Here is a 15,161-nt window from a genome sequence, read left to right as displayed (position 1 = left end):
TGTCTGTTTTTGTGCCAATACCATACTGACTTGATAATTACAGCTTTGTAGTAGAGGCTAAGTCTGGGATCGTGATACCTCCTTTGGTTGTGCCTCCTTTGGTCGTGATGCTTTGGTTTTCATCTTCAACATTACTTTGGGTATTTGGGGTCTTTTGTGGTTCCATACAAATCTTGGGATTGCTTGTTCTAGCTTTGAAAAGAATGCTGGTGCAATTTTGATTGGATTGCATTGAATGTGTAGATTGTTTTGGGTATTTTTGACATTTTAACAATATTTATTCTTCCAATCCATGAGCATGGGATGTTTTTTCCATTTATTTGTGTCTTCTTCAATTTCCTTCATAAGCTTTCTATAGTTTTCAACATGCAGATCTTTTACATCTTTGGTTAGGTTTAATCCTAGGTATTTTATGGTTCTTGGTGCAATTGTGAATGTGATCAGTTTCTTTCTGTTGCTTCATTATTGGTGTATAAAAATGCAACAGATTTTTGTACATTGATTTCATACCCTGCGACTTTGATGAATTAGTGTATCAGTTGTAGCAGACGTTTGGTGGAGTCTGTCAGGTTTTCCATGTAGAGTATCATGTCATCTGAGAATAGTGAAAGTTTGACTTCATCTTTGCCAATTTTGATGCTTATGATTTCATTTTGTTGTCTGATTGCTGATGCTAGGACTTCTAACACTATGTTAAACAATGGCAGTGAGAGTGGACATCCCTGTCCTGTTCCTGATCTCAGGGGGAAAGCTCTCAGTTTTTCCCCATTGAGGATGATATTAGCTGTGGGCTTTTCATACATGGCTTTTATGATATTTCAGTATGTTCCTTCTATCCCGACTTTCTTGAGGGTTTTTATTAAGAAAGGATGCTGTATTTTGTCAAATACTTTTTCTGTATTGATTGACAGGATCATATGGTTCTTATCTTTTCTTTTATTAATGTGATGTATCACATTGATTGATTTGCGAATATTGAACCAGCCCTGCAGCCCAGGAATGAATCCCACTTGATTATGGTGAATAATTCTTTTTATATGCTGCTGAATTCGATTTGATACTATCTTGTTGAGAATTTTTGCATCCATATTCATCAGGGATATTTACCTAGTTCTCTTTTTTTTGCTGGGTTTCTGTCTGGTTTGGGAATCAAAATAATGGTGGCTTCATAGAATGAGTCCAGAAGTTTTCCTTCCATTTCTAAATTTTGGAACAGCTTGAGAAGGATAGGTATTATCTCTGCTTTAAATATCTGGTAGAATTGCCCAAGGAAGCCATCTGGTGCAGGACTCTTATTTGCTGTGAGATTTTTAATAACTGTTTCAATTTCTTCACTAGTTATAGGACTGTTCAAATTTTCTATTTCCTCCTGTTTGAGTTTTGGTAGTGTGTGTGTGTGTTTAGGAATTTGTCCATTTCTTCCAGGTTGTCCAGTTTCTTGGCATATAATTTGTCATAGTATTCCCTGGTAATTGCTTGTATTTCTGAGGCATTGGTTGTAACAATTCCATTTTCATTCGTGATTTTATCTATTTGGGTCCTCTCTCTCTCTCTTTTTTTTTTTTTTTTTTTTTTTTTTTTTTTTGAGAAGCTGGGCTAAGGTTTATCAATTTTGTTTATTTTTTCAAAAAACCAACTCTTGGTTTCATTGATCTGCTCTACTGTTTCTTTGGATTCTATATTGTTTATTTCTGCTCTGCTCTTTAATATTTCTCTTCTTCTGCTGGGTTTTTGGTGTCTTTGCTCTTCTACTTCTAGCTCCTTTAGGTGTGCTGTTAGATTTTGTATTTGGGACTTTTCTTGTTTCTTGAGGTAGGCCTGGATTGCAATGTATTTTCCTCTTAGGACTGCATTTGCTGCATCCCAAAAGGTTTGCATTATTCTATTTTCATTTTCATTTGTTTCTATATATATATATATATATATATATATATATATATATATATATATAGAATTTATATATATATATTTTTTTTTTTTTTAATTTCTTCTCTAATTGCCTGGCTGACCCATTCATTCTTTAGGAGGGTCTTTACTTTAGGAGGGTCTTTACTTTAGGAGGTTCTTTAACCTCCACGCTTTTGGATGTTTTCCAGACTTTTTCCTGTGGTTGATTTCAAGTTTCATAGCACTGTGATCTGAAAGTGTGCATGGTATGATCTCAATTCTTTTATACTTACTAAGGGCTGTTTTGTGACCCAGTATTTGATCTATCTTGGAACATGTTTTATGTGCAGTCAAGAAGAAAGTATATTCTGCTGCTTTGGGATGTAGATTTCTAAATATATCTATCAAGTCCAGCTGGTCCAATGTATCACTCAGAGCCCTTGTTTCTTTATTGATTCTCTGTCTAGATGATCTGTCCATTTCTGTAAGTGGAGCATTAAAATCCCTACAATTGCCACATTCTTATCAGTAAGATTGCTTATGTTTGTGACTGTTTTATGTATTTGGGTGCTTCCGAATTCAGTGCATAGACATTTATAATTGTTAGCTCCTCCTGATGAATAAACTCTGTAATTATCATATAATGCCCTTCTTCATCCCTTGTTACAGACTTTAATTTAAAGTCTATTTTGTCTGACATAAGTATGGCTATTCTAGCTTTCTTTTGACTTCCAGTAGCATAATAGATAGTAATCCATCCCCTCAATTTCAATCTGAAGGTGTCCTCATGTCTAAAATGAGTCACTTGTAGGCAGCAAATAGAAGGGTCTTGTTTTTGTTTTGTTTTGTTTTGTTCTTGTTTTTGTTTTTGTTTTATCCATTCTGATACCCTATGCCTTTTGGATGGAGCATTTAGCCCATTTACATTCAGTGTTATTATTGAAAATTATGGGTTTGGAGTCATTGCGTTATCTGTAGGTTTCATGCTTGTAGTGATGTCTCTGGTACTTTGTGGTCCTTCAAACAATTCACACACAGAGTCCCCTTTAGAATCTTTTGTAGGGCTGGTTTAGTGGTGATGAATTACTTCAGTTTTTGTTTGTTTGGGAAAACCTTTATCTCTCCTTCTATTCTGAAGGACAGGCTTGCTGGAAAGAGGATTCTTGCCTGCATATTTTTCCTGTTCATCACATTGAAGATTTCCTGCCATTTCTTTCTGGCCTGCCAAGTTTCAGTAGATAGGTCTGCTGCTACCCTTATGTGTCTACCCTTGTATGTTAAGGCCCGTTTATCTCTAGGTGCTTTCAGAATTCTCTCTTTATCCTTGTATTTTGCCAGTTTCACTATGATATGTCGGGCAGAAGATCGATTCAAGTTAGGTCTGAAGGAAGTTCTCTGTGCCTCTTGGATTTCAATACCTGTTTCCTTCCCCATACCAGGGACATTCTCAGCTATGATTTGTTCAAGCACACCTTCAGCCCCTTTCTCTCTCTCTCTTCCTCTTCTGAAATTCCTATGATACAGATATTGTTCTGTTTGATTGAATCACTTGGTTCTCTTATTCTCCCCTCGTGATCCTGGATGTTTTTTATCTCTCTTTTTTCTCCGCTTCCTCTTTTTCCTTAATTTGATCTTCTAATTCACCTATTCTCCCCTTCTGCATCTTCAATCTGCGCTGTGGTCACCTCCATTTTATTTTGTACTTCGTTTATAGCATATTTTTAATTCATCATGACAATTTTTTAGTCCCTTGATCTCTGTAGCAATAGATTCTCTGCTATCTTCTATGCTGTTTTCAAGCCCAATGATTAATTTTAGGACTATTATTCTAAGTTCTTGTTCAATTATGTTGCTTATATCTGTTTTGATCAATTCTTTAGCTGTCACATCTTCCTGGAATTTCTTTTGAGGAGAATTCTTCCGTTTCATCATTTTGGCTAGTTTTCTGTCCCTTATGAGTTTTAAAAGCTTGCTATGTGCTCTGCACCTGCGAGCACTGCGATATTAAAGGGGGGTTATACACTGTCCAGGTCCTGGCCCTTCAGGAGGTGTTTTTTGGAGAGTGTGACTTGCTCCCTGTGTTGTGACTTTGGTTACTTTATTTCCCTTCTCGTAGTGATGTTTTGGACCTTCCACCAGGTGTTCTTTGCTTTGTTCCTTGAAGTAGCCCTATGGTCTCTCACGTTGTCTTAGTTTCTCTCTGATAGACTCTGTCTCTTTTCCTCCTAGACTCTTGGGATTCAAAGTCCTTTGGCTTCAGCCCTTCTTTGTTTAGGAGATGTGGGAAGTACAGATCTCCCTACTTCTCTGCCATGTTGGCCCTTAAGTTATTTTTTAAAGCATCTACAAGAAGTCAATTATGTTAAAGAGGAGCAATTATTATGTTTTAGCCTATAGCAATTCAAAGTTTTGGAAGTGGCATATAACTATGTATAATAAAATCTGACAAAATATATGCTAGTAGTTACCACATACTGCTGGGGAAGTCTTGAAGGAAAATGTTATTAATTATTCAGGGAATTGAAGCAAGGATTAAAAAAAGATATTTGGAAAATGCATACAGGTACACTTATAGTATAAGTGAAGTACGCACTTTGTACATTTCATAATTAGCTGATTTAGGAAAATATTAAATTTACCTGTTTGAGCTTTTCAATCTAATAAATCAAGTTTTCAGTGTCTTTAAAAATTACAACTGACATCAATATAATATGGTTAACTTTGATTTATACTTTATTAAAATGGCTTTATACAGATATTTATATCTCTATTGCTACGAACATCAATGGTAATGCACAAAAAAGAGTTAAAATTCAGTAGTACTCTGTAGAAAGTATGTGTTAGAGAAAATATCTTCTGGGATTACTTCTTAAATACATTTGGAAACTCACCACTAGTATAAGTGAGCCATGATCGGCTATTTGTCCACGGAAAATAATTACTAAAGAGTGAGTAGCCGATGTTATTTTATTGAGAAATAGAGTAAAATTTGTTATTACAAAGCATGTTGAAAAACCACATGAGTTAATGAGAGGAAGGAAAATTAATATGGAGTATCAACAAAAAATATGATTCTTTTTTTTTTTTAACGTTTTTATTTATTTTTGAGACAGAGAGAGGCAGAGCATGAACGGGGGAGGGTCAGAGAGAGAAGGAGACACAGAATCAGAAGCAGGCTCCAGGCTCCGGGCCATCATCAGCCCAGAGCCCGACGCAGGGCTCGAACCCACGGACCGTGAGATCGTGACCTGAGCCGAAGTCGGACGCTTAACCGACTGAGCCACCCAGGCGCCCCAAAAATATGATTCTTATAGGTGTAGAAATTTAAAAAAAAGATAATCAGGTTTAAGACTTCTATATGTTTGAGACAAAAAGGAAGAAACTAAATTGTACTTATAAAATGAACCTAAAATAGGTCGCTACACCAGTGGGCATGGCTCCATGTGATTACTGTGATCCTGAGACTTAGTATTCTGGCCAGTAGTCACAGCACGACGTTAGGGGCTAGACATATAATAGGCAGGGAAACAATATATACGTGGGTCTGAGCTAATGAGTGCAGGATGGAGCTTTACAGACTCCAGAATCAGAAAAATGGTGACAGTTTGTTAAAACTGAACAATCAAGAGAAAGAATGGAGTTGAATATAGAAAACTTCTGAGGAAAAGGGGTTCGTGAGGATTAAAGGAGAGGTAATGCACACTAGCTAAACAGTAAACAGTTTCATCTAATAAATCATTATATTACCATTCACTTCTCAGTAACTTAAAATTATTTAAAAATTCCAGTGCTCATAGTGCTTTTTATTATATGTTTAGGTTTGATAGAACTTCAAGTAAGTTTCCAGGAACTTTTCTGGATAAACATAGACCCAGAGGGCTCTGTGTATGTGTTTAATAAATGGCTTTTATTTTTTTTTTTTTTTTAATTTTTAACGTTTATTTATTTATTTATTTTTTTATTATATAGGAAATTTATTGTCAAATTGGTTTCCATACAACACCCAGTGCTCATCCCAAAAGGTGCCCTCCTCAGTACCCATCACCCACCCTCTCCTCCCTCCCACCCCCCATCAACCCTTAGTTTGTTCTCAGTTCTCAACAGTCTCTTATGCTTTGGCTCTCTCCCACTCTAACCTCTTTTTTTTTTTTTTGTTCCCCTCCCCCATGGGTTTCTCTTAAGTTTCTCAGGATCCACATAAGAGTGAAACCATATGGTATCTGTCTTTCTCTGTATGGCTTATTTCACTTAGCATCACACTCTCCAGTTCCATCCACGTTGCTACAAAAGGCCATATTTCATTTTTTCTCATTGCCACGTAGTACTCCATTGTGTATATAAACCACAATTTCTTTATCCATTCATCAGTTGATGGACATTTAGGCTCTTTCCATAATTTGGCTATTGTTGAGAGTGCTGCTATGAACATTGGGGTACAAGTGCCCCTATGCATCAGTACTCCTGTGTCCCTTGGATAAATTCCTAGCAGTGCTATTGCTGGGTCATAGGGTAGGTCTATTTTTAATTTTCTGAGGAACCTCCACACTGCTTTCCAGAGCGGCTGCACCAATTTGCATTCCCACCAACAGTGCAAGAGGGTTCCCGTTTCTCCACATCCTCTCCAGCATCTATAGTCTCCTGATTTGTTCATTTTGGCCACTCTGACTGGCGTGAGGTGATATCTGAGTGTGGTTTTGATTTGTATTTCCCTGATAAGGAGCGACGCTGAACATCTTTTCATGTGCCTGTTGGCCATCCGGATGTCTTCTTTAGAGAAGTGTCTATTCATGTTTTCTGCCCATTTCTTCACTGGGTTATTTGCTTTTCGGGTGTGGAGTTTGGTGAGCTCTTTATAGATTTTGGATACTAGCCCTTTGTCCGATATGTCATTTGCAAATATCTTTTCCCATTCCGTTGGTTGCCTTTTAGTTTTGTTGGTTGTTTCCTTTGCTGTGCAGAAGCTTTTTATCTTCATAAGGTCCCAGTAGTTCACTTTTGCTTTTAATTCCCTTGCCTTTGGGGATGTGTCGAGGAAGAGATTGCTACGGCTGAGGTCAGAGAGGTCTTTTCCTGCTTTCTCCTCTAAGGTTTGGATGGTTTCCTGTCTCACATTCAGGTCCTTTATCCATTTTGAGTTTATTTTTGTGAATGGTGTGAGAAAGTGGTCTAGTTTCAACCTTCTGCATGTTGCTGTCCAGTTCTCCCAGCACCATTTGTTAAAGAGACTGTCTTTTTTCCATTGGATGTTCTTTCCTGCTTTGTCAAAGATGAGTTGGCCATACGTTTGTGGGTCTAGTTCTGGAGTTTCTATTCTATTCCATTGGTCTATGTGTCTGTTTTTCTGCCAATACCATGCTGTCTTGATGATGACAGCTTTGTAGTAGAGGCTAAAGTCTGGGATTGTGATGCCTCCTGCTTTGGTCTTCTTCTTCAAAATTACTTTGGCTATTCGGGGCCTTTTGTGGTTCCATATGAATTTTAGGATTGCTTGTTCTAGTTTCGAGAAGAATGCTGGTGCAATTTTGATTGGGATTGCATTGAATGTGTAGATAGCTTTGGGTAGTATTGACATTTTGACAATATTTATTCTTCCAATCCATGAGCAGGGAATGTCTTTCCATTTCTTTAAATCTTCTTCAATTACCTTCATAAGCTTTCTATAGTTTTCAGCATACAGATCCTTTACATCTTTGGTTAGATTGATTCCTAGGTATTTTATGCTTCTTGGTGCAATTGTGAATGGGATCAGTTTCTTTATTTGTCTTTCTGTTGCTTCATTGTTAGTGTATAAGAATGCAACTGATTTCTGTACATTGATTTTGTATCCTGCAACTTTGCTGAATTCACGTATCAGTTCTAGCAGACTTTTGGTGGAGTCTATCGGATTTTCCATGTATAATATCATGTCATCTGCAAAGAGCGAAACCTTGACTTCATCTTTGCCAATTTTGACGCCTTTGATTTCCTTTTGTTGTCTGATTGCTGTTGCTAGAACTTCCAGCACTATGTTAAACAACAGCGGTGAGAGTGGGCATCCCTGTCGTGTTCCTGATCTCAGGGAAAAAGCTCTCAGTTTTTCCCCGTTGAGGATGATGTTAGCTGTGGGCTTTTCATAAATGGCTTTTATGATCTTTAAGTATGTTCCTTCTATCCCGACTTTCTCAAGAGTTTTTATTAAGAAAGGGTGCTGGATTTTGTCAAAGGCCTTTTCTGCATCGATTGACAGGATCATATGGTTCTTCTCTTTTTTTTTTGTTAATGTGATGTATCACGTTGATTGATTTGCGAATGTTGAACCAGCCCTGCATCCCAGGAATGAATCCCACTTGATCATGGTGAATAATTCTTTTTATATGCCGTTGAATTCGATTTGCTAGTATCTTATTGAGAATTTTGGCATCCATATTCATCAGGGATATTGGCCTGTAGTTCTCTTTTTTTACTGGGTCTCTGTCTGGTTTAGGAATCAAAGTAATACTGGCTTCATAGAATGAGTCTGGAAGTTTTCCTTCCCTTTCTATTTCTTGGAATAGCTTGAGAAGGATAGGTATTATCTCTGCTTTAAACGTCTGGTAGAACTCCCCTGGGAAGCCATCTGGTCCTGGACTCTTATTTGTTGGGAGATTTTTAATAACCGATACAATTTCTTCTCTGGTGATGGGTCTGTTCAAGCTTTCTGTTTCCTCCTGATTGAGTTTTGGAAGAGTGTGGGTGTTCAGGAATTTGTCCATTTCTTCCAGGTTGTCCAATTTGTTGGCATATAATTTTTCATAGTATTCCCTGATAATTGTTTGTATCTCTGAGGGATTGGTTGTAATCATTCCATTTTCATTCATGATTTTACCTATTTGGGTAATCTCCCTTTTCTTTTTGAGAAGCCTGGCTAGAGGTTTGTAAATTTCGTTTATATTTTCAAAAAACCAACTCTTGGTTTCGTTGATCTGCTCTACAGTTTTTTTAGATTCTATATTGTTTATTTCTGCTCTGATCTTTATTATTTCTCTTCTTCTGCTGGGTTTAGGCTGCCTTTGCTGTTCTGCTTCTATTTCCTTTAGGTGTGCTGTTAGATTTTGTATTTGGGATTTTTCTTGTTTCTTGAGATAGGCCTGGATTGCAATGTATTTTCCTCTCAGGACTGCCTTTGCTGCGTCCCAAAGCGTTTGGATTGTTGTATTTTCATTTTCGTTTGTTTCCATATATTTTTTAATTTCTTCTCTAATTGCCTGGTTGACCCACTCATTCGTTAGTAGGGTGTTCTTTAACCTCCATGCTTTTGGAGGTTTTCCAGACTTTTTTCTGTGGTTGATTTCAAGCTTCATAGCATTGTGGTCTGAAAGTATGCATGGTATGATTTCAATTCTTGTAAACTTATGAAGGGCTGTTTTGTGACCCAGTATATGATCTATCTTGGAGAATGTTCCATGTGCACTCGAGAAAAAAGTATATTCTGTTGCTTTGGGATGCAGAGTTCTAAATATATCTGTCAAGTCCATCTGATCCAATGTCTCATTCAGGGCCCTTGTTTCTTTATTGACCGTGTGTCTAGATGATCTATCCATTTCTGTAAGTGGGGTGTTAAACTCCCCTGCAATGACCACATTCTTATCAATAAGGTTGCTTATGTGTATGAGTAATTGTTTTATATATTTGGGCGCTCCGGTATTCGGCGCATAGACATTTATAATTGTTAGCTCTTCCTGATGGATAGACCCTGTCACTATTATATAATGTCCTTCTTCATCTCTTGTTACAGCCTTTAATTTAAAGTCTAGTTTGTCTGATATAAGGATGGCTACTCCAGCTTTCTTTTGGCTTCCAGTAGCATGATAAATAGATCTCCATCCCCTCACTCTCAATCTAAAGGTGTCCTCAGGTCTAAAATGAGTCTCTTGTAGACAGCAAATAGATGGGTCTTGTTTTTTTATCCATTCTGATACCCTATGTCTTTTGGTTGGCGCATTTAATCCATTTACATTCAGTGTTATTATAGAAAGTTATGGGTTTAGAGTCATTGTGATGTCTGTATGTTTTATGCTTGTAGTGATGTCTCTGGTACTTTGTCTCACAGGGTCCCCCTTAGGATCTCTTGTAGGGCTGGTTTAGTGGTGACAAATTCCTTCAGTTTTTGTTTGTTTGGGAAGACCTTTATCTCTCCTTCTATTCTAAATGACAGACTTGCTGGATAAAGGATTCTCGGCTGCATATTTTTTCTGTCTAGCACACTGAAAATCTCGTGCCAATTCTTTCTGGCCTGCCAAGTTTCAAAAGAGAGATCAGTCACGAGTCTTATAGGTCTCCCTTTATATGTGAGGGCACGTTTACCCCTTGCTGCTTTCAGAATTTTCTCTTTATCCTTGTATTTTGCCAGTTTCACTATGATATGTCGTGCAGAAGATCGATTCAAGTTACGTCTGAAGGGAGTTCTCTGTGCCTCTTGGATTTCAATGCCTTTTTCCTTCCCCACTTCAGGGAAGTTCTCAGCTATTATTTCTTCAAGTACCCCTTCAGCACCTTTCCCTCTCTCTTCGTCCTCTGGGATACCAATTATGCGTATATTATTTCTTTTTAGTGTATCACTTAGTTCTCTAATTTTCCCCTCATACTCCTGGATTTTTTTGTCTCTTTTTCTCAGCTTCCTCTTTTTCCATAACTTTATCTTCTATTTCACCTATTCTCTCCTCTGCCTCTTCAATCCGAGCCGTGGTGGTTTCCATTTTGTTATGCATTTCGTTTAAAGCGTTTTTCAGCTCCTCGTGACTGTTCCTTAGTCTCTTGATCTCTGTAGCAAGAGATTCTCTGCTGTCAGCTATACTGTTTTCAAGCCCAGCGATTAATTTTATGACTATTATTCTAAATTCACTTTCTGTTATATTATTTAAATCCTTTTTGATCAGCTCATTAGCTGTTGTTATTTCCTGGAGATTCTTCTGAGGGGAATTCTTCCGCTTGGTCATTTTGGATAGTCCCTGGCGTGGTGAGGACCTGCAGGGCACTTCCCCTGTGCTGTGGTGTATAACTGGAGTTGGTGGGCGGGGCCGCAGTCCGAGCTGATGTCTGCCCCCAGCCCACCGCTGGGGCCACAGTCAGACTGGTGTGTGCCTTCTCTTCCCCTCTCCTAGGGGCGGGATTCACTGTGGGGTGGCATGGCCCGTCTGGGCTACTTGCACACTGCCAGGCTTGTGGTGCTGGGGATCTGGCATATTAGCTGGGGTGGGTAGGCAAGGTGCACGGGGCAGGAGGGGCAGGCTTAGCTAGCTTCTCCTTAGGTGATCCACTTCAGGAGGGGCCCTGTGGCAGCGGCAGGGAGTCAGATCTGCTGCTGGAGGTTTGGCTCCGCAGAAGCGCAGAGTTGGGTGTTTGTGCGGAGTGAGCAAGTTCCCTGGCAGGAACTGGTTCCCTTTGGGATTTTGGCTGGGGGATGGGCGGGGGAGATGGTGCTGGCGAGCGCCTTTGTTCCCCACCAAACTGAGCTCTGTCGTCCGGGGGCTCAGCAGCTCTCCTTCCCTTTGTCCTCCAGCCTTCCCGCTTTCTGAGCAGAGCTGTTAACTTATGACCTCCCAGACGCTAAGTCGCGCTTGCTGTCGGAACACAGTCCGTCAGGCCCCTCCGCTTTTTGCAAGCCAGACTCGGGGGCTCTGCTTGGCCGGCGAGCCGCCCCTCCGCCCCGGCTCCCTCCCGCCAGTCCGTGGAGCGCGCACCGCCTCGCCGCCCTTCCTACCCTCTTCCGTGGGCCTCTCGTCTGCGCTTGGCTCCAGCGACTCCGTTCTGCTAATCCTCTGGCGGTTTTCTGGGTTATTTAGGCAGGTGTAGGTGGAATCTAAGTGATCAGCAGGACGCGCGGTGAGCCCAGCGTCCTCCTACGCCGCCATCTTCCTTCTCCTCAGGCCTAAAGTAAATTCTTAATATATTCTTAAAATATATCAATTCTTAATATATTAATAAATATTATTATATATTATATATAATATATATTAATTACTAATGTATATATAATATATAAAACTATTATAGTCATATATATAACAAATCAAAAGGTTTTCTACTATTCATAATAATGAATAACATCATGTTTTAACTATGTTGATGTGATTGAAAGAAATCACACCTTCCTCGCCCCATTATTACCTTCCAGGTGCAGAAATATTTGGTCATGGTGAAACTTGATCATAACACCTAGCTCATTTGAAATGTATTTGATTATTAGATCCCACTCCATACTCTGATAATATCAACATAACAACCTAAGCATTACTCAGTTTGTTGAAATGTGTGTGTTTTATTTTTATGAAATCATATAGATCTTAATTTGATTATCTAATAATGATAAAAAGTAATAATCTTTGAATCCTATTTCCTATGAAAAGAAAAGTAGTAATTTTAAGTTTTCGTATGTGAGGATAGGAGGCATGTTTCAGCATTATAAAGAGGAATTTGATGAAGGACTTCTCAGAACAACAACAAGTAAGCAGTTGTGAAAACTTCAAAGTGTTTAATTTTAAAACTTTACTAAGCATGTTTAACAGGAACTATGTCAATATTATCATTGAAATAATAATTTATAAAAACTAATGATCTATAATCAAGCATAATTTTAATGAAATATAAACCTCTTATATATAGGCATAAAGGAATGCCAAATGTGTTCTTGCTGATCCATTATGTATCACAAATTTGGTAATTGCAAATATTTCTAAGATCAAATCAGTCTGTAAAATGAGGCTGAAAATAGAATGCTTAGTTTAGACTTACTCATTTCATCTAAATTTAAACTTATCTTTATGTTCTGTTACCCTCAGTTCCCTATGTAACATTTAGATCTCCACGATTTTCTTTGTAATGTATATTAACCAAACTTCATTAATTACTGAATGTTTTATATGGCCTTTGTTAAATCAGACTAATTACTGGTACAAAAAGAATGACATGTCCCAGTTTTCTCTAAATTTCTTATATAGTTCAACTGAACTCAGTACAACATAAGCAACTGAAAAATTAAGTAAAATAATTGGACAAGAAAAGAAGCAGTAAAGTAGTACTAAGCATAACATTACTCACTCATCCCATTCTTGGCAGGTTATGGGTAATTCACATGAACAAGGCATTCTCTGTTGGTATATATCTGACTGATAACAAAAGCTTTATTAGTACAACATTGGTTATATATACAAATCACCTCTGTGTTTGTTGTATGAGGAGAAAGTCAGAGATAATTTTCAATGTCAGTGTGTTTTACAGGAGGGAGGGATTTCACTAATTACAATAGTCACAACACACAATAGGGACTATGTCTTCTTATTGCTTTTGAATCAAGGCTTATGCATTGTTGTATTTTCTCCAAGATTAGTGCATCAGAAGTAGAATATAATGATCACTGACATTTAACGTCTGACTTACTTGGGGGTCAGACTACCATTTAAAACATAGGAATTCCCAAACTGAAAGCAAATAAAATCTTAACTAAAATGAGGAAATGAAATACCCCTGTACCCAAGTCTTTCTGAAAAACATAAAAGCATTTCTTCTCGTTTATTATAGTATTTGTAACTCACAAACTAATTAATGGTGCTCTATTTTCTCATATCCTAAAAGCAAGTAACCACAAACAAAATTCATAGTGAATTCTCACAAACATAGATATAGATGTGTCTTTAATAGAAGAGTTAAGTAGTGGAAGACATGGGGAAATAGGTATGCAACTATTGACTTGATTGCTCTTGAGATTTCTGAATTCAGAAAACATCTCATTCAAAGCTATTTTGAGTATTCTTGATTCTTGGCCTTTAAAAATAAAATTTTAGGGGTACCTGGGTGACTCAGTCAATTCAGTGCCAACTCTTTTTAAAAAATTTTTTTTTTCAACGTTTATTTATTTTTGGGACAGAGAGAGACAGAGCATGAACGGGGGAGGGGCAGAGAGAGAGGGAGACACAGAATCGGAAACAGGCTCCAGGCTCTGAGCCATCAGCCCAGAGCCTGATGCGGGGCTCGAACTCACCGGACCGCGAGATCATGACGTGGCTGAAGTCGGACGCTTAACCGACTGCGCCACCCAGGCGCCCCCAGTGCCAACTCTTAATTTTGGTTCAGGTTATTAAGACTTTCATCCTGTAAATTTTCTAAACAATGTTTTAGAGTTTTCTGGAAGATTTGCATATGTTTTGCTATATTTGGCTCAGCTGTATATTTGTTGCTATTGTAAATGATTTATATTTTAATTTTAGAAATTATATATTTTAGCTACATGACTGTACTATTGAAAATAACTGCAAAAAGGATGCTAACAAAGTCATACCAACAGGTGAATAGATATAAATCATATTATATTCACAAGATGCAATACTATAGAGCATAATAAAAAATAAGTAAACTGCACCACTGTACATCAGAATACCAGTTAATTCAGGTAAAAGTAATTAATGGACTTAGTGAAAAAATGAAGATGGCTCTGGTATGCTTGAATGTTCTCACTATTGATCTAAATGTTGGTTACATAGTTGTATTCTGTTGGTAAAATCCACTGATCTATCTGCATGGTCATGTTATGTGTACCCTTCTGTATGCTTAATCATTTATACTTAAATAATTTATATATAACTAGGCTTTTCATTGGTTTTTATCAATCCCTTTTCTTCATCTTAAAAAAATTCTCATTTCTATTTCTCTACTCCCCTTTTTTGATAAAATTTGTCTTCATTTGTTATTGTCACCCTTATTAAGTCTTCAGCCTACAGAAGTCTGGCATACATCTGCACTATTCCATTGAAACTGCACCTGTCAATGTCTCCCAACATTTACTATTTGAAAAATCCATTTTCACTTCTCCATTCCCAGTTTAACCTCAGAATAATTTCTCCTTTTGGAAATATGCTTCTGTACTGGTTTCTACGATTGCACTAAGCACTTGCTCTGTCTCTTTGTCTGGGTCCTCATCCTCTTAGGTTAAAATGATGGAGTACTCCCAAGTCACTTCTCTTTACTACTATTCTCTGCTAACTAATTTAATGTGGCTTTAACTATTATTAATATGTAAATGGCCCTCTTAGTGTATATATACACCTCAGAGCGTTCTCTTTTGAAGACTTGATAAGTCTTTAATGTCTTATTTATACACACACACACATTTTTAAGAACTGGATTCAATGACCCAATTTTTTTACATTTATAGCATTCTCTGTCTCATTAATGGCTTATCATCCACCATTGACTGACTTAGCCAATAATCCAAGAATAATAAATTCCTCCATTTTCATAATCCTTACAGTCAACAGTGGCAT

Source organism: Puma concolor, chromosome A1, assembly GCF_028749965.1.
Source record: "Puma concolor isolate L17-30 chromosome A1, mPumCon1.1.hap2, whole genome shotgun sequence".
Taxonomy (NCBI): domain Eukaryota; kingdom Metazoa; phylum Chordata; class Mammalia; order Carnivora; family Felidae; genus Puma; species Puma concolor.
The sequence above is the reverse complement of the archived record's forward strand: the minus strand, read 5'-3'. Positions refer to the sequence as shown.